This window comes from Misgurnus anguillicaudatus, chromosome 21 (genome assembly GCF_027580225.2).
Source record: "Misgurnus anguillicaudatus chromosome 21, ASM2758022v2, whole genome shotgun sequence".
NCBI classification, from domain to species: domain Eukaryota; kingdom Metazoa; phylum Chordata; class Actinopteri; order Cypriniformes; family Cobitidae; genus Misgurnus; species Misgurnus anguillicaudatus.
In genome coordinates, this window is record NC_073357.2 from 17,976,667 (window position 1) to 18,003,292 (window position 26,626).

General features: G+C 38.5%; 1 long non-coding RNA gene, 8 other non-coding genes and 11 pseudogenes across 10 annotated transcripts in view; 1 reads left to right on the forward strand and 19 right to left on the reverse strand.

Moving 5' to 3' along the window:
• LOC129437069 (uncharacterized) overlaps positions 1–26,626 on the forward strand; it is a 363,412-nt gene that overhangs the window by 50,725 nt on the left and 286,061 nt on the right. The gene's annotated exons all lie outside the window — the stretch shown is intronic.
• Positions 6,074–6,192, reverse strand: LOC141354234 (5S ribosomal RNA; annotated as a pseudogene).
• Positions 6,321–6,439, reverse strand: LOC141353669 (5S ribosomal RNA; annotated as a pseudogene).
• On the reverse strand, positions 6,556–6,674 carry LOC141353465 (5S ribosomal RNA). Its single transcript, XR_012360561.1, has one exon. It is a non-coding gene; the product is annotated as a 5S ribosomal RNA (ribosomal RNA).
• Positions 6,804–6,922, reverse strand: LOC141354274 (5S ribosomal RNA; annotated as a pseudogene).
• On the reverse strand, positions 7,055–7,173 carry LOC141354399 (5S ribosomal RNA; annotated as a pseudogene).
• LOC141354091 (5S ribosomal RNA) lies at positions 7,330–7,448 on the reverse strand (annotated as a pseudogene).
• LOC141354115 (5S ribosomal RNA) lies at positions 7,574–7,692 on the reverse strand (annotated as a pseudogene).
• LOC141354400 (5S ribosomal RNA) lies at positions 7,825–7,943 on the reverse strand (annotated as a pseudogene).
• LOC141354062 (5S ribosomal RNA) lies at positions 8,100–8,218 on the reverse strand (annotated as a pseudogene).
• On the reverse strand, positions 14,346–14,464 carry LOC141353389 (5S ribosomal RNA). Its single transcript, XR_012360486.1, has one exon. It is a non-coding gene; the product is annotated as a 5S ribosomal RNA (ribosomal RNA).
• Positions 14,606–14,724, reverse strand: LOC141356668 (5S ribosomal RNA). Its single transcript, XR_012363132.1, has one exon. It is a non-coding gene; the product is annotated as a 5S ribosomal RNA (ribosomal RNA).
• LOC141358573 (5S ribosomal RNA) lies at positions 21,159–21,277 on the reverse strand. The gene has a single exon (XR_012365070.1). It is a non-coding gene; the product is annotated as a 5S ribosomal RNA (ribosomal RNA).
• On the reverse strand, positions 21,413–21,531 carry LOC141357787 (5S ribosomal RNA). The gene has a single exon (XR_012364274.1). It is a non-coding gene; the product is annotated as a 5S ribosomal RNA (ribosomal RNA).
• On the reverse strand, positions 21,673–21,791 carry LOC141356669 (5S ribosomal RNA). Its single transcript, XR_012363133.1, has one exon. It is a non-coding gene; the product is annotated as a 5S ribosomal RNA (ribosomal RNA).
• On the reverse strand, positions 21,933–22,051 carry LOC141354857 (5S ribosomal RNA). The gene has a single exon (XR_012361288.1). It is a non-coding gene; the product is annotated as a 5S ribosomal RNA (ribosomal RNA).
• Positions 22,193–22,311, reverse strand: LOC141354285 (5S ribosomal RNA; annotated as a pseudogene).
• LOC141354409 (5S ribosomal RNA) lies at positions 22,441–22,554 on the reverse strand (annotated as a pseudogene).
• On the reverse strand, positions 22,690–22,808 carry LOC141356670 (5S ribosomal RNA). The gene has a single exon (XR_012363134.1). It is a non-coding gene; the product is annotated as a 5S ribosomal RNA (ribosomal RNA).
• On the reverse strand, positions 22,945–23,063 carry LOC141354376 (5S ribosomal RNA; annotated as a pseudogene).

Here is a 26,626-nt window from a genome sequence, read left to right on the forward strand (position 1 = left end):
TGATTCATCTAACAAGTGTTAGCTTACAAAGAAACACAGGGGCTTATCGACGCTGCACCAGTTACATCGTAAACAAATCACTAAGAATGGGACTTATTGGGCTGGATTATAATCATAGTAAAAAATTGTAGAGAAGAACAATTGTTAGACACTTAAGACTGACTGCTAGTGTTAGTACTGGGTAGTACGCTTTAAACTGACTTTACAGACAATAGATAGATAGATAGAGAGATAGATAGATTTTCCACATCCTTAAGCCATGCCTCTCTGAAATGCGTTGATTTTGTCTGCGGTGTGAAAGTGATTTTTATAAACGTAGTGCATCCAACTATTATAAACGCTATATCAGATTGTTTTTAACATGTATCCTAATACAGAATGTCTTATATTTATGTTTGAGTATTGTTGGGTTTTAATATTGTTGTAATGTTGTTTATGTTTTGTTTCAATTCAATTAGCCTATTACGAAGACAGACTGTAAAGTTGTAATGGATTGAAGGTCAGCATGATGGGAGAAATAGAGAAGGTCAGACATCATTTTCGAGTTTAATTTAAGTTTAGCTTGCGAATTTCATTTCATATAATTTGTCTTTTAATTTTAATCAATGTTTTCTTGATAAGTTTTGTGAATATAAATAAATAAGAACATTAAAAGAAACCCAGTGCAACTTATTGATGTGTTACAAATACAAATGTTGTAGGGGGGTGCTAGAACAATATAAGACTTTCACAAACACATTTTTGAAGGTTTCAAAATATTGTCTGGTATCGTTTACCTGCAAAATAATCCTCATTTCCAATATGCGCTAAAGGTACAGTAAGCTATTATTAGAGTAATAAGTTATTTTACCCTTTTATGCTTATGACCAGTGTGTGTTAATGGTCACGTTTCATGTGTTTATGGTCGTGTATAGTGTTAACGAAGATATTTTTTGAAATGCCAGTATAGGCGAGGGTCATTATCATTTTAAAATGCCTTTTTAAAACACAGATGCTTTCTAATGTAAACATGGCCTGTATAGCCCTTACTGTGGGTTCAAATTAAGCCATTATTCTGCGCCACAGAAAATAATTTACCTCGTGTCAATGGACGTTGCAGGCAGAGGTCATGTTAACCAGACATTTGCATTTGTGATTGTAATTTGTTGTATTGATTACTTTGATACATTTTTATGTATTTGTACTTTTCAGCCAAGGTTTAAACATGATAAACAAAGTCTTCAATCAGTGGATTATAAAATTATGTGATTATAAACAGGGTTGCCAGATCTGATGGACATTCAAAATGAGTCCAAACAGGTTAAAATGAGTATTACATGTTGGGTTTTTTGAAGTAATTTATATATTTAATGTGTTTCTATTAGGGATGCATAACGATTAATCGCAATTAATCTATAGCAGAATAAAAGTTTTTGTTTAGATCAGTAATTCTCAAAGTGTGGTCCCCCCCAGTGGTCCGCCAAAAGATGACCTAAACTAGGCAAGTGTTTATACAATCTTCACTTATTTTAGAAGATTTTTAATGCACTTGCAAAACTGTGATATCAGTTCTTGCCATTCTGTTTTAATAACGTAAAAATGGATCGGTGGCTAAACCAAAGAGGAGTCAAAAGAAAGATCAAGCGTCAACTGAAAGCAGCTAAAATCCACAGATCTATTAGTTTTGTAATGTACTAGTTTTTGTTTCATGTGTAAAATCCCTGTAATTTCAGTGATTTTTTTTCATAGACTTTCATAGACTTCATATACCCACCACCTCAGTTTTAAACTAAGGGCCCTTTGGAATGACATTAAGTGGGACCTAGGCTGTTATACTATGTTTAATTGCAGTTTTTTTTTCATATGTGCAGTTTGTTGTTCATATTAAGCTGTAACTCATTTCACATTTACTTGTTCAAATGAACTAAAATTTATATAATAATTTCTGAACATAGCATTGCATTTGTGTTTAAAAAATTAGTTTTTGACTTGAAACAGTTGCATATTAAACTTAAATTTAGCTTATACTTCCTATTTTGTTGTTTTTTGGGGGCGTGTTAGAGTGGGATTCTGTTAGGTGGTCCTCAGAAAAAAATTGAAGGATAAAGTGGTCCTTGGGCTGAAATAGATTTAGATCATATATGTGTGTGTACTGTGTATAATGACTTTGTATAGATAAATGCATACACATGCATGTATATATTTAAGAACTGTTTACATGTGTATATACATCTGTATATTTACCGGTACCGTATGTATAATTTATATTATATAAATACTTCATATATAAATATATTTTTTCTTAAAATTATACATACATGTGTGCATTATTATACACAGTTCACACATATATATGATATAAACAAAAACTTTTATTCTGCTATAGATTAATCACGATTAATCGTTATGCATCCCTAGTTTCTTCTTTAAGAGCTCGGTGTTGAACTTCATTGGACTTTTTTTAGCCTAAACTGTCAAATGTGACCACTTAACTAACCAATAAACTTCAGTCTTACTAAGTCTTCTTTGTGTGTTTGCAGTGATGTTTATTAACATGTATAAAATACTGATAAAACTATAAAACTGCACACTTACCTTTATAATGAGAGTCAAACAGGGCAGCAAAAAGGTCCCCGGTTCGAGCTCCGGCTAAGTCAGGTGGCCTTTCTGTGTGGGGTTTGCATGTTCTGCCGGTGTCAGCGTGGGTTTACGGTTTTTACTTATTAGTTTTTCTCAGTCTCTTTGGACCATTTCTCAGATTAGAAATTAATTTTCAAAACATTTTGTTCAACCTCTACATCATCAAGTCAGTTGTGCACAACATAAAAGCAATTTTTCATTGTTTTGAACAAATTGCAAATGCTTTAATACAATCATGCAGATTATTATACAATTGTCCAATATACAATTTCGCCATTAAAAATGGTAAAAAGGTGAATTCATCACAGTTTACATCAGAAAATACTGACACTTATAATTGTGTAGGTACACTTGGTATATTGACAACATTTTCTCTAAACATTTTTACTCTCTTGTTCATGAACAATGACACGCGGATTTGCTATTTTGATGGCACTAACATGTTCACTGACGTAAAAATTTACTTTTAAGAGATGAACTAAGGATTTTGAACAAGTTACAGGCTTTTGCAGGACATCCATAATGTTGTGCAGTACAGATTGTTCTGAGAAATGCACGCATACATTTTAAGCTCCAAAGCAACTGAGAAAAACTGCAATTCATGCACCATGAACTGACATGAATAACTGTATTGACATTAACTAACATTAACAAGAATTAATACATGCTGAAAAACTATATTGTTGATTGTTTGTTCATGTTAGTTAATGGATTTACTAATGTTAATGTTAAAGTGTTACCAAATATTCGAAAAAAAATTTTACTCTGACATTAAAGCGCGTGAATTACATAATTTTTACTAACCTTTTACAATAAAAGAGACGAGTTGAGAGAGTTGAGAGTTTGGTGCTGCTCTTTGTTGACTGATGATGCGTCACGGTTGTCACGGCAACTCGGCTCTCATCTAGAACTTAATGCAGAAACACTCAACATCAATATACAATAAAAATACAACATAATTCACTATATCACTGGTTTCTATGGAAGTAAATCTGTGCCGTTGGATTTTGAATTCTAATTTTTAGCACTGAATTTTTTTACATCGAATTTTTAACACTGAATTTTATTTTGCATCTAAATCAGACTTTGAATTTTAAAAGCCATCGAATTTCTAGCACTGTTTTTTTGCATATGACATTTTTTTCAATGTTTAAAAAAAATTCAGTGTAAAAAAATCAATGTCTCAAAAGATTCAGTGTAAAAACATTCAATGTTTCAAAAAATTCAGTGCAAAATAATTCAACATCTCAAAAAATTCAGTGTAAAAATATTCAGAGTCAACATCCGGGGAAGCAAGGAGAAGCAATTGATCCCTGTATCAAATCATTCAACATCCAACCAATCATTTACGCTGCACTGGTCATGGGACGCCGAAACCCAGGCAAAGGGTTTATTTGCATTAACATACGAAATCTCGCATTTTTCACATCTGGCAGATCGTATCATCAGTATATCGGGACACAGCGCGTTTACATTTATCAACATCAAAGTGGCTTCTGTATCTCGATGTGTGATCGATCCCGTGCAGGGAGACGCGCTGGATGAATAGCTGTCAATCACAAATGGCTACAACTGGCTTTAACCATATGATTTAGGGCTTTCGCGGTAACCGCACTCCCGTATTGTACAGTTCTACTGAGAAGCAAACAGCAGAGAATAACTAGCAACCCCAACAACCGCGATTCACATTTTAAGCTTTATATTTTTAGCTTTAAAGGTTTTATCTTTGTTTATCTGCAGCGTCCGCACCGCGGACTTTACCTGAACTTGACATTCACCCACATGCTTTTTATCAACAACAAAATCCATGTGAAACATTAGGATGACCATCACGACTCCACTGTTTTAGTCTGCCTTAATAACGGGCTTTTAGGCTCTGTCTGAACTTATACGTTTTTGTTCTTCAAAATTCTTGTGCTACAAATGAAATTACCCACTATTTGTCTCCTTGAAAATTCTTTTCTCTTTTCATTTCTTTCTCTCCATACATCAATTAAATTATTTTCTTCCATCAACCCTTTTAGCTCTTTTCTCCCTGTATCTGTCTTAAAAACCATACCTTCTGCCATGTCCAATTTACTAAAAACAACATTAAAATCCCCCATAACAATAATTTCCTTATATTTCCTTAAAAGTTCCCGTAAGCCCTTAAAGTATTCCCTCTTCTTCATCTCTTCTGGTGGTGCATGCACATTTACCACAAGTGTTTTTTTCCTTCATATTTCATTTCAAACGCTATGCATTTCCCAACTTCATCCTTATATACAACTTTACATTCCTTATCTCTGTTTTCTCTTATTAACACCGCAACTCCTCTTCCAATTTTATCATCACCATTGTTATATAAAATCTGTCCTTCCATTTTTTTCTTATTTCACTTATATGCACATCTTTCCAGTTAGTTTCTTGTAACATAATCACATCCTCTTTTTTTACACATTTCCTTAACTTTTTCAAATTTCCTTATATCTCTTAACCCTCTTACATTAAAGGTAACCATTCTTAAGATCATTACACAAATTAAGGTCCTTAAAAGGCCATTCCCAAAGTCCATCTTTTCATCCAATCTCCTCCAAATCCTTTACCTGCTCCTCTAGGTCCATATTTTGTTGCTCACTTTTTAAAGTCACTCTTTTTCTAGCTAATTCAATGTTCGGTATTACCTTTATGGGTCTTCTCCTTTTGCTTGATTTAGCTGAATTGTCTTCTTCTACATTTTCAGCTTCCATTTCAATTTCCACGTTTTGCTCCTTGTTCTTTTGTTTTTCTCTGTCTAATTCACTTTCCCGGTTCACTGTCATGTCCATTTGTGTCCAGTTTTCATCCTCTTGTTGTATTTGTTCACCCCGTTTATTCCCATCGTCCGTCTGTTCATTACTACCTTTGTTTTCTGTAGTTTCCCTTATCTCCTTTCCTTGGTTTTCTTCTTCTTGCTCATTTGCTGCGTCTCTTTCATGCACCTGCTCCTCTTCTTCCTCTTCTTCCTGCTCTTGCCCCATCCAGCATTCACATTTGGTAAGGACCTCTCGGCAATCCGGGCACTTAACTGCATTACAGTTCCTTGCAAAGTGACCTTTCTCATCACATTTAAAACACTTGAAATCAGTCTTTTACCACATGGTCCGGGCTCATACACAGTCGACAGGTTTTCGCCTGGTGACTTTCAAACGCTGTTGGGAGGATTAAGCTTAAAAAAAACCCTATAAACCAAAAAAAACCTGATTCTAACATAAAACAAAAGAAAAACACGTTTGGTGAGCCTTCCTCACAATCTACTGCCAACTCACTTCCTGGCACGTACCAAGTCAGGCATGCTGAGGGTGGTTTGGCTGTAAGCAAGCGCTGACTCGATTCGAGAGCCACTTCAAGACTATTGTGGCAACGCCATGCCATCGGCGAACGCTTACAGAAAGGATGCATTTATGGAAAAAAATTATATGAATAAATAATTAAATGCTTACAGCACCTGGTATTCCCAGGCGGTCTTCCATCCAAGAACTAACCAGGCCCGACCCTGCTAGGCTTCCGAGATCAGACGAGAGCGGGCGTGCTCAGGGTGGTGTGGCCGTAAGCGAGCGCTGATTCGATTCGAGAGCCACTTCAAGACTAATGTGGCAACGCCATGCCATCGGCGAACGCTTACAGAAAGGATGCATTTATGGAAAATATTATATGAATAAATAATTAAATAAAAAATTAAATGCTTACAGCACCTGGTATTCCCAGGCGGTCTCCCATCCAAGTACTAACCAGGCCCGACCCTGCTTGGCTTCCGAGATCAGACGAGAGCGGGCGTGCTCAGGGTGGTGCGGCCGAAAGCGAGCGCTGACTCGATTCGAGAGCCACTTCAAGACTAATGTGGCAACGGCATGCCATCGGCGAACGCTTACAGAAAGGATGCATTTATGGAAAAAATTAAATGAATAAATATTTAAATGCTTACAGCACCTGGTATTCCCAGGCGGTCTCCCATCCAAGTACTAACCAGGCCCGACCCTGCTTGGCTTCCGAGATCAGACGAGAGTGGGCGTGCTCAGGGTGGTGTGGCCGTAAGCGAGCAATGACTCGATTCGAGAGCCACTTCAAGACTAATGTGGCAACGCCATGCCATCAGCGAACGCTTACAGAAACGATGCATTTCTGGAAAAAAAATATATGAATAAATAATTAAATAAATAATTAAATGCTTACAGCACCTAGTATTCCCAGGCGGTCTCCCATCCAAGTACTAACCAGGCCCGACCCTGGTTGGCTTCCGTGATCAGACGAGAGCCGGCGTGCTCAGGGTGGTGTGGCCATAAGCGAGCGCTGAGTCGATTCGAGAGCCACTTCAAGACTAATGTGGCAACGCCATGCCATGGGCGAACGCTTACAGAAAGGATGCATTTATGGAAAAAATTATGTGAATAAATAATTATATGAATAAATAATTAAATGCTTACAGCACCTGGTATTCCCAGGCGGTCTTCCATCCAAGTACTAACCAGGCCCGACCCTACGTGGCTTCCGAGATCAGACGAGAGAAGGCGTGCCCAGGGTGGTGTTGCCGTAAGCGAGCGCTGATTCGATTCGAGAGCCACTTCAAGATTAATGTGGCAACGCCATGCCATGGGCGAACGCTTACAGAAAGGATGCATTTATGGAAAAAATTATATGAATAAATAATTAAATAAAGAAATAATTAAATAATTAATTAAATAAATAATTAAATGCTTACAGCACCTGGTATTCCCAGGCGGTCTCCCATCCAAGTACTAACCAGGCCTGACCCTGCTTGGCTTCCGAGATCAGACGAGAGTGGGCGTGCTCAGGGTGGTGTGGCCGTAAGCGAGCAATGATTCGATTCGAGAGCCACTTCAAGACTAATGTGGCAACGCCATGCCATCAGCGAACGCTTAAAGAAAAGATGCATTTCTGGAAAAAAAATATATGAATAAATAAATAAATAATTAAATGCTTACAGCACCTGGTATTCCCAGGCGGTCTCCCATCCAAGTACTAACCAGGCCCGACCCTGGTTGGCTTCCGTGATCAGACGAGAGCCGGCGTGCTCAGGGTGGTGTGGCCATAAGCGAGCGCTGAGTCGATTCGAGAGCCACTTCAAGACTAATGTGGCAACGCCATGCCATGGGCGAACGCTTACAGAAAGGATGCATTTATGGAAAAAATTATGTGAATAAATAATTATATGAATAAATAATTAAATGCTTACAGCACCTGGTATTCCCAGGCGGTCTTCCATCCAAGTACTAACCAGGCCCGACCCTACGTGGCTTCCGAGATCAGACGAGAGAAGGCGTGCCCAGGGTGGTGTTGCCGTAAGCGAGCGCTGATTCGATTCGAGAGCCACTTCAAGATTAATGTGGCAACGCCATGCCATGGGCGAACGCTTACAGAAAGGATGCATTTATGGAAAAAATTATATGAATAAATAATTAAATAAATAAATAATTAAATAATTAATTAAATAAATAATTAAATGCTTACAGCACCTGGTATTCCCAGGCGGTCTCCCATCCAAGTACTAACCAGGCCTGACCCTGCTTGGCTTCCGAGATCAGATGAGAGCAGGCGTGCTAAGGGTGGTGTGGCCGTAAACGAGCACTGATTCGATTCGAGAGCCACTTCAAGACTAATGTGGCAACGCCATGCCATCTGCGAACGCTTACAGAAAGGATGCATTTATGGAAAAAAAATATATGAATAAATAAATAAATAATTAAATGCTTACGGCACCTGGTATTCCCAGGCGGTCTCCCATCCAAGTACTAACCAGGCCCGACCCTGCTTGGCTTCCGAGATCAGACGAGAGCGAGCGTGCTTTTTTTTATTGAATTAACTTCAAAATTTACAATTCATTTAACAAGATTAACATAATTCCACAAGCTTCACACAACAAAACCCATATATATATATATATATATATATATATATATATATATATATATATATATATATATATATATATATATATATATATATATATATATATATATATATATATATATATAAAAAATAAATAAAAATAAAAAATAAAATCGAAAGGTATAAAGACACACTAGGAATATATAATCAGCAGACAGCTTTAAAATCATTTTGACTCTTTTTTTTTATAAAAGCATAATCCATCAACCATGATCATCGGGCATTATCCAGTTAAAATCTTCAAGTATCTTACACACATCATCAGTTAAAACATGGTAAAAGTCATTGAGCTTATCCAAAATCTTAAAATAATAGTACAAACATTTTAGGTAATTTTCCACTTTTCGTTTAAAAGTCCTTTCTATATCCATTACGGTTTTCTCTCTTTTTGCCACCACCCTCCTCTCCCATATTGCCCCCTTCATAAGCATAACAAGTAGATTGATGACTTCATGATTTTTACACTTTTTGTGTTCACCCAACATTATTGTTTTATTCCAGTCTACTTCATTTTCAAATTGCTCTCCCTTCAAAAGTTCAAACAGTCGTTTGTGTTTTGCTAGAAAATGTTACAATCCTTTGCAATGTAAAAACATGTGCAGGAAACCTTCATCCTTGTCATTACATACTTTGCATATGGAGCTCTGCTCCATTCTAATCTTATATAAAATCACATCTGTAAAAATTACTTTATGTCTGATTAAAAATTCCAGGTTCCCTAGTTTTGTTTCCACAAGTCTTCCTTTCATGTTACTCCATACATTATCTTCTTTCAAGTCCTCATATTTCTGCAGCCAATAATCATTTGCATTAGGTTTCTTAAAAACCCCATCTCTAAAAACACCATAAAACATTTTGACAGTACATTCCTTAAAAACATGTATTTCCCCTTCAAAGCTTGCATACACATCCTTCTCCGGTTTCCCAGATTCCCTGCTTTCAATTCTCTATCCAGTTTTGCGGTATTGCATTTTTTATCATACAGTACTTATTTGTAATCTCTTTTCAGGTATAGTCCTCCTTAGCTTCTTCCATGGTGTCAACAACATATTGAACTGGTAAAAAACCTTCTTTGAACTCATACAAAACATCTCTCACTCTTGTAATTCCCACCTCCCACCATTTGTTAAAAAACAACTCTTTTCCTTCATTCACAATGTTCTTGTTTAAAAACAATGGTTGTTGAACATGTCTTCTCTTCCTTTTGGGTTATAATGCACATTTTTTTAAAATTCTCCCCATGCACTCAACAGTTCTTTATAAAAGTCTGGCAAATCTTTACACATCCAGTTTTTTGTTTTCATCCATAAAATACTTTCCCCCAGATTTGCATTCCCACATTTGTTAAAAAAATACATCATTGTTTTTTTCCAAACAGTTTCAGTGTTTATATCCAAAAACTTCCTCACAAGTTTTACTCTTAGCGATTTCTTTCTTTGCGCTACATCAATTAGTCCCAAGCCTCCTTTCTCGGCTTCGCCTATGAGCGTATCATACGCAATTCTCGGTGGTTTCCCCTCCCATAAAAACACAGTAAAACATTTCTTCAATCTCTTCTCTGCCCACAATGGCATACATTCAACATATAAAACATACCAAATCTTTGAAACCATTAAAACATTTAGAATTAAAACCTTGCCTTTTAGGCACAGAGTTCTCAATTTCCACCAGTTCAACCTTCTTTCAATATCTCCTAAAATTCCTTCCCACATTATGTCATTTGTTCTCTTGTGATCACCCCCCATTAAAACTCCTTAAATTTTCATTTCCTTAACTTCTTTGAAAGTAAAAACATCTGTTAAAACAGGGGCGCCGCCAAATCTCATGTACATTGTTTTGTCCTCATTTAATTTCCCTCCTGATTTACTGCAAAAATTCTGAACTACATCCATTGCCAATTTAACTCTCTCCAAATCTCTCACTATTAAAGTTGTGTCGTCTGCATATTGGAAGATATTGTTCTTGCATCTACTTCCTTCAATGTTAATACTTCTTATGTTCATCTCTCGTCTCATTGCTAAACCCAGAGGCTCTGCCACCAAGGAATATAAAAGTGCTGAAAGGGGGCATCCCTGCCTTACTGATCTTGTGAGCTTAAAACATTTTGTTAAAAAGCCATTACACTTGATCCTAGTCAACCCTCCTTTGTATAAGATATTGATCCATTTAATAAAATTTTCCCCAAAGCCAAAACTCTTTAAAATCCCAAATAAAAAATTATGCTCCACTCTGTCGAAGGCTTTCTCAAAATCAAGACTTATAATATAACCTTCCAAATTTTTCCCCTTAATGTAACTTATCATATCTTTCACGCTTATTGTCGTATCCGCTATATCTTTTCCTTTCACGCCGTATGCTTGATTTGTCTTAATTATTTTTGGCATCACCTCCTTGAGTCTGTTGGCTAAGATTTTAGATAGAATTTTTAAATCGGTGTTCAACATTGTCAGAGGTCTATAGTTTTTTAAATCCGTTTTATCTCCTTTCTTCTTGTATATTATTATCATTAATCCCATACCCATTCTTAAATTCATTTGTCCCTTCATAAAGATATCATCATACACTTCCTTTAGAATGTTGATTAAAAAACCTTTTAAAACTATATAAAATTCATGTCCATGTCACAAATTTCTTTATCTTCCTTTTCTACTTTTGTTTCAATTATTTTATACAGTTCTTCACTTTCATCTAGCTCCCCTTCCGTTGTAAATAATTTCTCGTAATACCTTTTCATCTCTTCTAGTATTTCTGCATTGTTCGTTGCTTCTTCTCCATTTTCCTTTTTGACAGCTTTTATCATTTCAGCTTTTCCCTTCCTTTTTTCTAAGTTAAAGAAAAATTTTGTACATTTTTCGCCTTCCACTATATATCGGGCTTTACTTCTTAAACATGCTCCTTCATATTTTTCCTCTTCTAAATCTTTAAGTTTGCCTTCCAAATCTTTTATCTTTGTCATATCTTTCTCCTCCTGATTTAACTCATTTTCTAAGTTCTTTCTTGTTTCTTTTTCTTTATACCTTTTACATTTCTCTATCAATCTGCAAAAATGTATAGTGTGACTTTTAATTAAAAATTTTACATTCTCCCACCACATTCTTTTATCTTCTACATACATTTCATTCATTTTTTCCTTTTCTATCAGCTCTTTTATGTCTTGAACGTAGCTATCTCTTTTTAACACCTCAGCATTTAAAACCCACACCCCCGGCCCCCTTTTAATCATGCTCCAATCAATTTGCATTAATAATGGTTTGTGGTCACTTAAACTTGTTTCCTCATATCTCACATTAGTCATAAAGCATTCTATATTTTGTGAACACAATATATAATCTATTCTCGTTTGACACAAAAAAATTGCCCACCATTTGCCTTCTAGAATAATTTCTTCTTTTTTCATTTCTCTCCCTCCACACATCAACCATATTGTTGTTTTCCATTAATAATTTCAACTCTTTTCTTCCCGTATCCGTTTTAAACACCATTCCATCAGCCATGTCCAACTTGCTTAAAACAATATTAAAATCACCCAATAAAATAACACTCTTGTGCTTCGTTAAAAATATCCTTAAGTTTTTAAAAAAGTCTCTCTTTGTCCTCTCTTCAGTAGGCGCATGGACATTTATCACAGTTATTTTGTTGTCATCGTGTACCATTTCGACAGCCAAGCATTTCCCGACATCATCTTTGTAAACAACTTTACAAGAAACATTTGCATTTCCTCTTATTAAAAAGGCCACCCCTCTGCCATATCTCTTATCATCATTACTGTAAATTATTTGCCCATCCCATCTTTTCCTTATTTCACAAATATGCTTTTCCCTCCAGTTCGTTTCTTGCAATATTATTACATCAACATTTAAAAACATCTGTTTCACCTTTTCAAACTTGTTAGAATCTGAAAGTCCTCTGGCATTAAAACTGGCCAGACTTAAAACCATAAAAAATAAACAAATAAAAACTTTCATAGAACCAATATCTTAGCTTATGTCCTCCAAACCCTTTAATAGTTCAAATCTATTCTTAGAATAGACTTTATTAGCGTTCCTTTTCTTTCTTTCTTTTAAGCTTGGTTTTACCTTAGTTTGGCGTTTTCTAAAACCGAGCCTCGATGTTTCTGCAGCGTTTCCTTCTCCATCGTTGTTTAAATCCTCCTCTGCATCAGAAATGTTCTCAAAGGCACTAGTGATGTTCATTGGTGAACAAGTTCCTTCTACCAGACTGACTTGTGAACGTTGGTCTCTCTGCTCTTCCAGGCTATTGCCTTGTTCATCTAGTTTTTGTTCATCAAGGTCGTTCTCTGCAATCACATTGATGATGTTTTGCATCTCAGTCTCTTCCCCTTGTTTTAGTTGGTCATTTTGCTTTTCCTCTCTCTCCCCCAGTGCCAAATCATTGTCGTTGCTTGCCATTTGTTTCTCTGCTGGTTCTGACCTGTCTTCTTTCTCCTGTTCGTCCACATTATGTCGTTCACGCACCTGCCCGTGCGCATGAGCCTCTTCATCCTCAAACCAGCACTCACACTTGTTTAACACCTTTTTGCAGTCTGGGCACTTAACTGTATTACAATCCCTAGCGAAATGTCCTCTCTCCTCGCACTTAAAACACTTAAAATCTGGACAGTCTTTCAAGACGTGATCAGGGCTCATGCACAACCGACAGGTTTTAATCTGATGGCTGTGCATCACCCTAAAATATTGAAGGCCTTCAGCTGTTTCCAGTCTAGTGCTGTACGGGAGAGACATGACCTCTCTAGGAAAACGGGATTTTACAAATCTTGTGCCATCTTCAATCATCGTACCCAGATAGACACGTCTTTTAATATCCGAAATTGGGGTAACACCCCACCCTTCCAATTTATTCAAAATTTCACGATCATCAATGTACGCGGGCATGTGCATGAACGACACAACATAATCTCTGTTTTGCAGTCGTTTGACTTCAAACAATGTCTCTTTTATCATTAAACCATCAACCAAAAGTTCAACATCTTCCACATTCTCTAAAGTAACTTCATATTGTTTATTTTGCTTGGGTCTTACTGCCAAGATATTACCTTTCCCAATCTTTTCCGTTACAGCTTTTATTATGTCTTCTCCTCTCGCATTCCAGTTGCAGATATCCACAGTCACAGTTGCTTCTTTTAGGTAGTCCTTCTTTTCGTAGTTTTCCCTTTGTTTCTTATTCATATCTTTGCCATCTCGTTGCCTTTTATCCATTCCATGATTGTTGTTAAACTTGTTTCTTCAGCCAAATTCGAGTTCATTTCCATGTGTCTCTCCTCCATTACTGTTTGTTCCTCATCCGTGGTGTTTCCTTCTCGTCGTCTTTTTTCAGTTCCATTTTCGTTTGTTAATCGTGTTTCTCCCGCCAAGTCCAAGTTCTTTGCCATGTGTCCGTCCTCCATAACCAAACCAATAAGTGAAAAGGTGAATGCAAACCAGAAAAAAAAGAATCCCCCCAAACAGCATATGCTGCCTGGGAGGATAAAACCAAAAAAATTGATAAAACAAAAAAACTTTAAACAAAAACCTTATCTATTCTCTACTAAATAAAACACAAATAACAAAATGTGTGGTGAGCCTTCCTCACCAAACTACTGCCAACTCACTTCCTGGAACGTACCATCTAGCGGGCGTGCTCAGGGTGGTGTGGCAGTAAGCGAGCACTGATTCGATTCGAGAGCCACTTCAAGACTAATGTGGCAACGCCATGCCATCGCCGAACGCTTACAGAAAGGATGCATTTCTGGAAAAGAATTATATGAATAAATAATTAAATAATTAATTAAATAAAGAATTAAATGCTTACAGCACCTGGTATTCCCAGGCAGTCTCCTGTCCAAGTACTAACCAGGCCCGACCCTGCTTGGCTTCCGAGATCAGACGAGAGCGGGCGTGCTCAGGGTGGTGTGGCCGTAAGCGAGCGCTGACTCGATTCGAGAGCCACTTCAAGACTAATGTGGCAACGCCATGCCATCGGCGAACGCTTACAGAAAGGATGCATTTCTGGAAAAAAATTATATGAATAAATAATTAAATAATTAATTAAATAAAGAATTAAATGCTTACAGCACCTGGTATTCCCAGGCGGTCTCCCATCCAAGTACTAACCAGGCCCGACCCTGCTTGGCTTCCGAGATCAGACGAGAGCGGGCGTGCTCAGGGTGGTGTGGCCGTAAGCGAGCGCTGACTCGATTCGAGAGCCACTTCAAGACTAATGTGGCAACGCCATGCCATCGGCGAACGCTTACAGAAAGGATGCATTTCTGGGAAAAAATTATATGAATAAATAATTAAATAATTAATTAAATAAAGAATTAAATGCTTACAGCACCTGGTATTCCCAGGCGTTCTCTCCTCCAAGTCCCTATGCCGACCAATCGTTGAGCAAGTTGAGCTGCTCAACCAACCAATCACTGAGCTCTGTTGAGCAGGCCGCTTCCTCAACCCACCAATCAGAGGGCGCCGTTGCTTTGAATATTAAGTGCATCACGCGAGTGACAAACGTAAATAACACTACTATCATCGTTTGATTGAGATCGGTTACAGCAAACAAGAGGTAAGTCGAGTATATTTACCAGTATATTCATATAAATGCTTTCTAACCGTTTTTTGTATGGATTCGCGTGGATTTACGTGCAGTAATTACAAAGTTATTAAAGTTTTAAAAGCTTTAATAGAGAAAATATAATCGCCCATCTAAGTTAACTGCTAACGTGTATCGTAAACTGCAGTTATTCGAGTCTTTGTAATATTTTACTCAAATTAAATACTTTGGAAATACCCAAACACAATCAGGGCTGGACATTAAGACTAACCTACTATCCAAATACAGGTAGATTTTACTTATTGCTAGTAATACTAATGCCAGTTTTTCCTGTTGGAATTGACTGACTACATACTGTACAATATGATAATCCATTAACAGTCAATAACATGTTAAAACACTGAAAACACAAGGCAAGCAAAAATAAAGTCTACAATTATAAAACCATTACCTTTTGTACTTTCAGCTAATCATATTAAATATCACATTAAAAAGTAAATCTGATAACATCAATAAAATACCTTTTTACTTCTACTTTAAGTAATAGTATTAGCAGTACTGTTACTTGTGTACATGTTTTGCATCTCCTGGTTTTCCAGTGTTTAGTCCCCTGTACAGTTTGAAAAGAAGAAACCAATCTGAATATGTTTCTGTTTTATTACAACAAATAGAAATCATGGATGTGGAGGGACACAAGTGCGTGACAAGAGTTTCTCTGTGAAGTCCAACCTGACTCGGCACATGCAGCTTCATCTTCCAAAGGAACATGTGTGTGAAGTGTGTGGGAAAAGCTTCTCAGTGAAAAAGCATCTGAGCAGCCACCAAAAACAACACCTGTACCCATGCATCCGTCTGTACAGGCAGGGAGAGGCCAAGCTGCAGTGTATGGATGGATCTGCATCGTCTCAGAAGAGCATCCTGTCCTTTGTCAAAGCTGTTGGTACTTACACCCTTCCTTGTGCCCGTGTGCTGAGGCGTGCGCACATGATCATGGAGATGGAGAAGATGTCTGGAGAAATCCTCTGCATTGATGGCACAAAAAAGGTTTGTGTATTGTATAAATTTTTTTAGTCACTTTAAAATGACTTGAGCAAACCTATTGTTTTGAATAAGGGACTTTGGCCTCACTGTTCAGCGTTCAAATGTGATGGATACAAAATGTACATGCATTGTAATTCATATCAATTATATTGGGCAGACAGGTTATTGATAGAAACTATCAAATGAATGTTCTGCTTTGTGTTTTCCAGGTCCTTAAGAAGATATATGGTGATGGCCAGGGCACCATGCAGTATATCACCAGTGTGCTGAACGAGTGGGGCCAGTTCTTGACCACAGTGGTGGTGGCAGCTGAGTCTGAGGGGTGCTACAGACGTATGGCCAAAGGTCTGATGGCCCTCTTTGAATGAGCTAGGGCTCCTGCACCAGCTGTCATATATGCAGATAACAACTGTTGTCGGTAGGTAATAACACATACATATACCCTGATAATATTTGTCAAAAAAAAAAAAAGAACACATGCTGAACATTTTTATTGTGACAGTGCTTCATCCTTCCTGGAGAATCTGTTCAGGGACTGGGCACAGAAGGGCACTGTGATCCGACTGGACATCCGACACTGGCTGCACGCTGGGATGCTGTTGTCATCAAACAGAGCCATGCCAACTATGGGGTGTTTATGAGTGCCCTTGCAAGTGCAGTGCTGGCCTACAACAAGAATGATATGATGCTCCTCAACTGCCCAATCTGAATGCCAAGGCTAACTACAGGGCAACCGTAATGCCAAAGGTGAAACCCCACCAACGAGTGCTGTCAGAAGAACCAATGCCAGCAGCTCCTACTCTGTCAGAATCCCTTCCAGCTCCAGATCGACCTCAGGTTCAGTACCAGAGCCTATGTCATGCAGCTGGAAAAAGGCATGATCAGAAGCGGAGGTAAGCTGTAAAACCATTAGCAACCAAACGTATAAACATAAACATAGAATGAGACAAAGTTTGAGATCAGTTTGTTGTTTTTATGTGAGCTTTCATGCATATTACACATTGGAACGTTCTTGTTCACGGTCAGGGACTATTTTTTCTAGCGGAAGAAATGCTTTTACTGATATAACTTCATTAAAGTTGCACTAACACATTTTTTAACTTTAATATTGTGTGGTAACTTTTTTATAAAAGCAATAAGGTACTTGAGGCAAGTGCTGTGTCGTGAATAAGTGACACGAAGCGGAGTGCCTGCAACCCCTTCAGCCGTTACTTATTCACGATACAGCACAGCCTCTCATACCTTATTGCTTACATGTGAACATAACTGAATTCATCAGCTGAATGGTTTAAACTTAAACACAACAAACCATGTAAATTGATAGTCATACCCATTATTTCTTATGAATTAAACTCATCATCGCATGTATGATTTATTTTTGCAGGATAGATGTGGAAGAGTTTGTGAACCGGCCCATTCAACCTAAACCCCCTGTGGCCACGTACATCCCATCCAGAGCGTCAAAAGCCCCTGTCCTTGTAGTGGTTCCTGCATAGCCACAGGGACCATCCATGATGCTCTGTGGGGCATCCAGCAGTCAAGGGTTCATACCTTTCGCACCGCCTCCTGCGCTGACATCCAGACCAATCAAGCCTCATAAATCCCCGAAGCCTTGTGGGGCCTACCAAGTACCCCAGTGTGGTGGGCAGGTACACGCCGTCCAAAGACAAGGCTGCTGAAAGTAGCCGAAAAATATTTACGTATTGCCCAGCAACTAGAAAGTCCACCACTTCAGGTTTTGAAGGTGTTGTGTTCAACAGTTTCGAACACTTTAAAAGTGTAGTAGATGAAGAACTAAAAATGAAGACAAATAACAATTAGAGGGCCAACTACATCCCCCAAATCACAATAGCAGATTTCTGGGGTATGGCTTGTACCTGGTTCAGACCTGGATCAGACCTAGTTTACTTCATCCCCTTGTATATATTGTACACAGTATTGGGGAAAGTAACTTTCCCCAACACTGATTGTACTTATATTGTATATTGTTCAATGTGTACATGTATAAATCTTAAAAAGAATCCTGTAAATAATAACTTATTAGTACCTATTTAGCTATTTTCTGCTAAATTACTTAATAATTAATGTAAATTCTATTCTGTTTACCTTGTGACCTGTGTTATTGTTATTATTGTTGTGTTGTTTATTTATTTCTATAGATATATATTGTTGAACAAATAAAAAAAGAATGTTTCCGAATATATGATTCCTCTCTCTTGTTCTCCATTTGTCCACTTAATAGAGGTAAAGACTGTCACATGAAACTGTATTGAGTATAGCAGAGGCTGAATTACTTACCAGTATGGTAAAGATTAAGTATTTTTCTAAAATTCCATTAAGGCCATTTTATGTGTAAATTTTTCATGCTTTCTAGAGGGCGAATAGGGCATATAGAGTGAATAATATCTCAGATATGAGCAAATTACACTTTATTCAAGTAGCCCTAATATAGCTTCTTAGATTTTTTCAGTGATCTTGCAAACATTGTAACTAAAAGTCTCAAGTTTATTTGTAAAGTGCATCCATTCATACATCAAATAGATATGAGCAAAAACATTTGTTACATTGCTTGTTTTTTTATTGTTTTCATTAAAGCATGATGTACAGAGCCGGATTAACCCAAAGGCAAACTAGGCACGTGCCTAGGGCCCGATTGGCGGGATGGGGCCCAGACAGAGGGGGATTTTTTTTTTTTTTTACAATTTCCCATCGACAATTTCGCAGCAGTCGGGCGGGGTCCCCGTATGTCCAAAACCATTGTTTTTCAGGAAATTAAAAAAACGCCGTATTTTTTAAGTTATTAAACATTATTTCATTAAAGACGAGCTTTATGACTCGGGAGCAGAGAGATACGAACTTATGCTCTCATTGATAAAAATGGTACGGACACAGACGTCGCCGCTGCCAGCAGTGTTCAACAAATACTGCGGTCACATTGAGCCTTAAAGACGATGCTTCAATAGTTAACCAAAGCTGACTGTAGTATACATCTTACTAAACTCGATTTTAAAGGTTTACGATCTTTAAGTGATGCAATACAAAACACGATGAGCGGACTGCTGTCTAATAAGTGGAAATGAATCTGCTCGCAAACTTACCTTCGTGGCTCACGGGCTTCCTTCTGCACAGAAGCATTACAGCTAATAAATGTACTTAAACCTAACTATTTTCACTTGTTAGTGCCTAACAAACAGAAGTATTATATTAATTAAACAGCCATTTTATCTCCAATAAATAAAACATTTACTTGTGTTTAACATTCACAAAATAATTTAATGGTGGTATGCAAAACATTCAATTTAATTCAAAATTGAATTCAATAAAAACATTGCTGCTTGTGTTTTACATGCACAAAATAATTTAATGGTGGCATCCAAAACATTCAATTTAATTAAAGTATTATATTAGATACATTTTAAAACTTCAATGCATGTATGATAAGCCTAGTAATACGTAAATATTTAAAATACATCAATAACTGATATCATAGGTTAACACAGAAAAAATCATAGTTAAGTCTTTCTTTATTAAGCCCATTACTGAGTGTATTTTTGTTTGTGAGTTTATGACTGTTGTTGTCTGAGGTGGTGACTCGGATGGGGACGCCAGTCATCAGAATGGTTAATTTTCAAGTTCATCGTTCCACTCTGTACCTGACAGAGTTCCTTTAAGGACACAGACATGGTTGCTGCAAAAAATAAATAAATAAAGGACAAACGATCATTTCCCTACATTATATAAGGCATGTTTGCGTATAATAACGAGGCAAAAAAAAAAACAGTTCCTTGCATAATAATTCATGACTGCATGTCAGAACTAGCGGGGTCAAGATTTTTTTTTTCTTTAAGCCCCACAAAAATCACGTTAGATACCAAACATGATAACAAAACCAATGGATAGTGGCTTACTAAGTCAACTGCAAGCAATCTGTGTTTTAAATTCACTTCACAAACGTGAAGAATCTAGCAGCCTCAGAAACGATACATTAGAGTTTAGCACTACCATTACTTTGAGATAAAACTGTTATACATAATATAAAAACTGTTATTATATAATTCATATAACTTAAACATAAATAACCAGTGTTTTGAGGACATTTACCTCAGTGGACGTGTTGCTCGACGAGGATTTCGTTGCGATTCTCAATCTTGAAGAGAAATATGCAGCGAAGCTCTCCCGCGGATTACTGACACCTATTGGTTATTTACTTGTACTACTGCCTTAACAATGACACTCCCAATGGATAAAGTGAGGATAATTTAATAGCATTTAATAGAGCCGTGTAATGACGTATAAATAATAAATTTAGCAAAAAATTGTCTGATAGACTGCTTAATATACAACACATGACTTAATTTGGTATACAAACAACCAATTTGTAAGCAAAGACTAGGCTATGTAAAATGTGAATTCACTTTTATTAGTAACTTTGGTAAGTTTCAGATTTCAATTCATAAATAACCTCGATGGGGGGGCCCAAAAAATGCAGCCTGCCTAGTGTAGTCCATTTATTTAATCCGGCTCTGATGATGTATGTTACATTAAGTGACAGACATCATATTATACTTAATAAAACATTGAAGTCAAAGATTCTAGTCTTCATGGTCTTACTCACAAAAACATAAAAAGAACAGTAAATTTAGAATTGATGTTCTGAAGTGAGAAAACATTGACCTCTATTTGGCCCCACCAATATCTAACACATCGCCTCCCTCCACTGTCCTACTGATCTGTTTACCTGGCTTTTTCCAAGGTGATCGGGACCCAGGATAGGGACTTGGAGGGGTCATGAGCCATTCCCAGGCGGTCTCCCATCCAAGTACTAACCAGGCCCGACCCTGCTTGGCTTCCGAGATCAGACGAGAGCGGGCGTGCTCAGGGTGGTGTGGCTGTAAGCGAGCGCTGACTCGATTCGAGAGCCACTTCAAGACTAATGTGGCAACGCCATGCCATCGGCGAACGCTTACAGAAAGGATGCATTTCTGGAAAAAAAATTATATGAATAAATAAATAAATAATTAGTTAAATGCTTACAGCACCTGGTATTCCCAGGCGGTCTCCCATCCAAGTACTAACCAGGCCCGACCCTGCTTGGCTTCCGAGATCAGACGAGAGCGGGCGTGCTCAGGGTGGTGCAGCCGTAAGCGAGCGCTGACTCGATTCGAGAGCCACTTCAATGTGGCAACGCCATGCCATCGGCGAACGCTTACAGAAAGGATGCATTTCTGGAAAAAAATTATATGAATAAATAATGAAATAATTAATTAAATAAAGAATTAAATGCTTACAGCACCTGGTATTCCCAGGCGGTCTCCCATACAAGTACTAACCAGGCCCGACCCTGCTTGGCTTCCGAGATCAGACGAGAGCGGGCGTGCTCAGGGTGGTGTGGCCGTAAGCGAGCGCTGACTCGATTCGAGAGCCACTTCAAGACTAATGTGGCAACGCCATGCCATCGGCGAACGCTTACAGAAAGTATGCATTTCTGGAAAAAAATTATATGAATAAATAATTAAATAAATAATTAAATAAAGAATTAAATGCTTACAGCACCTGGTATTCCCAGGCGGTCTCCCATCCAAGTACTAACCAGGCCCGACCCTGCTTGGCTTCCGAGATCAGACGAGAGCGGGCGTGCTCAGGGTGGTGTGGCCGTAAGCGAGCGCTGACTCGATTCGAGAGCCACTTCAAGACTAATGTGGCAACGCCATGCCATCGCCGAACGCTTACAGAAAGGATGCATTTCTGAAAAAAAATTATATGAATAAATAATTAAATAATTAATTAAATAAAGAATTAAATGCTTACAGCACCTGGTATTCCCAGGCGGTCTCCCATCCAAGTACTAACCAGGCCCGACCCTGCTTGGCTTCCGAGATCAGACGAGAGCGGGAGTGTTCAGGGTGGTGTGGCCATAAGCGAGCGCTGACTCGATTCGAGAGCCACTTCAAGACTAATGTGGCAACGCCATGCCATCTGCGAACGCTTACAGAAAGGATGCATTTCTGGAAAAAAATTATATGAATAAATAATTAAATAATTAATTAAATAAAGAATTAAATGCTTACAGCACCTGGTATTCCCAGGCGGTCTCCCATCCAAGTACTAACCAGGCCCGACCCTGCATGGCTTCCGAGATGAGACGAGAGCGGGCGTGCTCAGGGTGGTGTGGCCGTAAGCGAGCGCTGACTCGATTCGAGAGCCACTTCAAGACTAATGTGGCAACGCCATGCCATCGGCGAACGCTTACAGAAAGGATGCATTTCTGGAAAAAAATTATATGAATAAATAATTAAATAATTAATTAAATGCTTACAGCACCTGGTATTCCCAGGCGGTCTCCCATCCAAGTACTAACCAGGCCCGACGTGGCTTCCGAGATCAGACGAGAGCGGGCGTGCTCAGGGTGGTGTGGCCGTAAGCGAGCGCTGACTCGATTCGAGAGCCACTTCAATGTGGCAACGCCATGCCATCGGCGAACGCTTACAGAAAGGATGCATTTCTGGAACAAAATTATATGAATAAATAATTAAATAATTAATTAAATAAAGAATTAAATGCTTACAGCACCTGGTATTCCCAGGCGGTCTCCCATCCAAGTACTAACCAGGCCCGACCCTGCTTGGCTTCCGAGATCAGACGAGAGCGGGCGTGCTCAGGGTGGTGTGGCCGTAAGCGAGCGCTGACTCGATTCGAGAGCCACTTCAATGTGTAACAACGCCATGCCATCGGCGAACGCTTACAGAAAGGATGCATTTCTGGAAAAAATTATATGAATAAATAATTAAATAATTAATTAAATAAAGAATTAAATGCTTACAGCACCTGGTATTCCCAGGCGGTCTCCCATCCAAGTACTAACCAGGCCCGACCCTGCTTGGCTTCCAAAATCACACAAGAGCGGGCGTGCTCAGGGTGGTGGGGCCGTAAGCAAGCGCTGACTCGATTCGAGAGCCACTTCAAGACTAATGTGGCAACGCCATGCCATCGGCGAACGCTTACAGAAAGGATGCATTTCTGGAAAAAAATGATATGAATAAATAATTAAATAATTAATTAAATAAAGAATTAAATGCTTACAGCACCTGGTATTCCCAGGCGTTCTCTCCTCCAAGTCCCTATGCCGACCAATCATTGAGCGCCGTTGAGCAAGTTGAGCTGCTCAACCAACCAATCACTGAGCTCTGTTGAGCAGGCCGCTTCCTCAACCCACCAATCAGATGGCGCCGTTGCTTTGAATATTAAGTGCATCACGCGAGTGACAAACGTAAATAACACTACTATCATCGTTTGATTGAGATCGGTTACAGCAAACAAGAGGTAAGTCGAGTATATTTACCAGTATATTCATATAAATGCTTTCTAACCGTTTTTTGTATGGATTCGCGTGGATTTACGTGCAGTAATTACAAAGTTATTAAAGTTTTAAAAGCTTTAATAGAGAAAATATAATCACCCATCTAAGTTAACTGCTAACGTGTATCGTAAACTGCAGTTATTCGAGTCTTTGTAATATTTTACTCAAATTAAATACTTTGGAAATACCCAAACACAATCAGGGCTGGACATTAAGACTAACCTACTATCCAAATACAGGTAGATTTTACTTATTGCTAGTAATACTAATGCCAGTTTTTCCTGTTGGAATTGACTGACTACATACTGTACAATATGATAATCCATTAACAGTCAATAACATGTTAAAACACTGAAAACACAAGGCAAGCAAAAATAAAGTCTACAATTATAAAACCATTACCTTTTGTACTTTCAGCTAATCATATGAAATATCACATTAAAAAGTAAATCTGATAACATCAATAAAATACCTTTTTACTTCTACTTTAAGTAATAGTATTAGCAGTACTGTTACTTGTGTACATGTTTTGCATCTCCTGGTTTTCCAGTGTTTAGTCCCCTGTACAGTTTGAAAAGAAGAAACCAATCTGAATATGTTTCTGTTTTATTACAACAAATAGAAATCATGGATGTGGAGGGACACAAGTGCGTGACAAGAGTTTCTCTGTGAAGTCCAACCTGACTCGGCACATGCAGCTTCATCTTCCAAAGGAACATGTGTGTGAAGTGTGTGGGAAAAGCTTCTCAGTGAAAAAGCATCTGAGCAGCCACCAAAAACAACACCTGTACCCATGCATCCGTCTGTACAGGCAGGGAGAGGCCAAGCTGCAGTGTATGGATGGATCTGCATCGTCTCAGAAGAGCATCCTGTCCTTTGTCAAAGCTGTTGGTACTTACACCCTTCCTTGTGCCCGTGTGCTGAGGCGTGCGCACATGATCATGGAGATGGAGAAGATGTCTGGAGAAATCCTCTGCATTGATGGCACAAAAAAGGTTTGTGTATTGTATAAATTTTTTTAGTCACTTTAAAATGACTTGAGCAAACCTATTGTTTTGAATAAGGGACTTTGGCCTCACTGTTCAGCGTTCAAATGTGATGGATACAAAATGTACATGCATTGTAATTCATATCAATTATATTGGGCAGACAGGTTATTGATAGAAACTATCAAATGAATGTTCTGCTTTGTGTTTTCCAGGTCCTTAAGAAGATATATGGTGATGGCCAGGGCACCATGCAGTATATCACCAGTGTGCTGAACGAGTGGGGCCAGTTCTTGACCACAGTGGTGGTGGCAGCTGAGTCTGAGGGGTGCTACAGACGTATGGCCAAAGGTCTGATGGCCCTCTTTGAATGAGCTAGGGCTCCTGCACCAGCTGTCATATATGCAGATAACAACTGTTGTCGGTAGGTAATAACACATACATATACCCTGATAATATTTGTCAAAAAAAAAAAAAGAACACATGCTGAACATTTTTATTGTGACAGTGCTTCATCCTTCCTGGAGAATCTGTTCAGGGACTGGGCACAGAAGGGCACTGTGATCCGACTGGACATCCGACACTGGCTGCACGCTGGGATGCTGTTGTCATCAAACAGAGCCATGCCAACTATGGGGTGTTTATGAGTGCCCTTGCAAGTGCAGTGCTGGCCTACAACAAGAATGATATGATGCTCCTCAACTGCCCAATCTGAATGCCAAGGCTAACTACAGGGCAACCGTAATGCCAAAGGTGAAACCCCACCAACGAGTGCTGTCAGAAGAACCAATGCCAGCAGCTCCTACTCTGTCAGAATCCCTTCCAGCTCCAGATCGACCTCAGGTTCAGTACCAGAGCCTATGTCATGCAGCTGGAAAAAGGCATGATCAGAAGCGGAGGTAAGCTGTAAAACCATTAGCAACCAAACGTATAAACATAAACATAGAATGAGACAAAGTTTGAGATCAGTTTGTTGTTTTTATGTGAGCTTTCATGCATATTACACATTGGAACGTTCTTGTTCACGGTCAGGGACTATTTTTTCTAGCGGAAGAAATGCTTTTACTGATATAACTTCATTAAAGTTGCACTAACACATTTTTTAACTTTAATATTGTGTGGTAACTTTTTTATAAAAGCAATAAGGTACTTGAGGCAAGTGCTGTGTCGTGAATAAGTGACACGAAGCGGAGTGCCTGCAACCCCTTCAGCCGTTACTTATTCACGATACAGCACAGCCTCTCATACCTTATTGCTTACATGTGAACATAACTGAATTCATCAGCTGAATGGTTTAAACTTAAACACAACAAACCATGTAAATTGATAGTCATACCCATTATTTCTTATGAATTAAACTCATCATCGCATGTATGATTTATTTTTGCAGGATAGATGTGGAAGAGTTTGTGAACCGGCCCATTCAACCTAAACCCCCTGTGGCCACGTACATCCCATCCAGAGCGTCAAAAGCACCTGTCCTGTAGTGGTTCCTGCATAGCCACAGGGACCATCCATGATGCTCTGTGGGGCATCCAGCAGTCAAGGGTTCATACCTTTCGCACCGCCTCCTGCGCTGACATCCAGACCAATCAAGCCTCATAAATCCCCGAAGCCTTGTGGGGCCTACCAAGTACCCCAGTGTGGTGGGCAGGTACACGCCGTCCAAAGACAAGGCTGCTGAAAGTAGCCGAAAAATATTTACGTATTGCCCAGCAACTAGAAAGTCCACCACTTCAGGTTTTGAAGGTGTTGTGTTCAACAGTTTCGAACACTTTAAAAGTGTAGTAGATGAAGAACTAAAAATGAAGACAAATAACAATTAGAGGGCCAACTACATCCCCCAAATCACAATAGCAGATTTCTGGGGTATGGCTTGTACCTGCTTCAGACCTGGATCAGACCTAGTTTACTTCATCCCCTTGTATATATTGTACACAGTATTGGGGAAAGTAACTTTCCCCAACACTGATTGTACTTATATTGTATATTGTTCAATGTGTACATGTATAAATCTTAAAAAGAATCCTGTAAATAATAACTTATTAGTACCTATTTAGCTATTTTCTGCTAAATTACTTAATAATTAATGTAAATTCTATTCTGTTTACCTTGTGACCTGTGTTATTGTTATTATTGTTGTGTTGTTTAT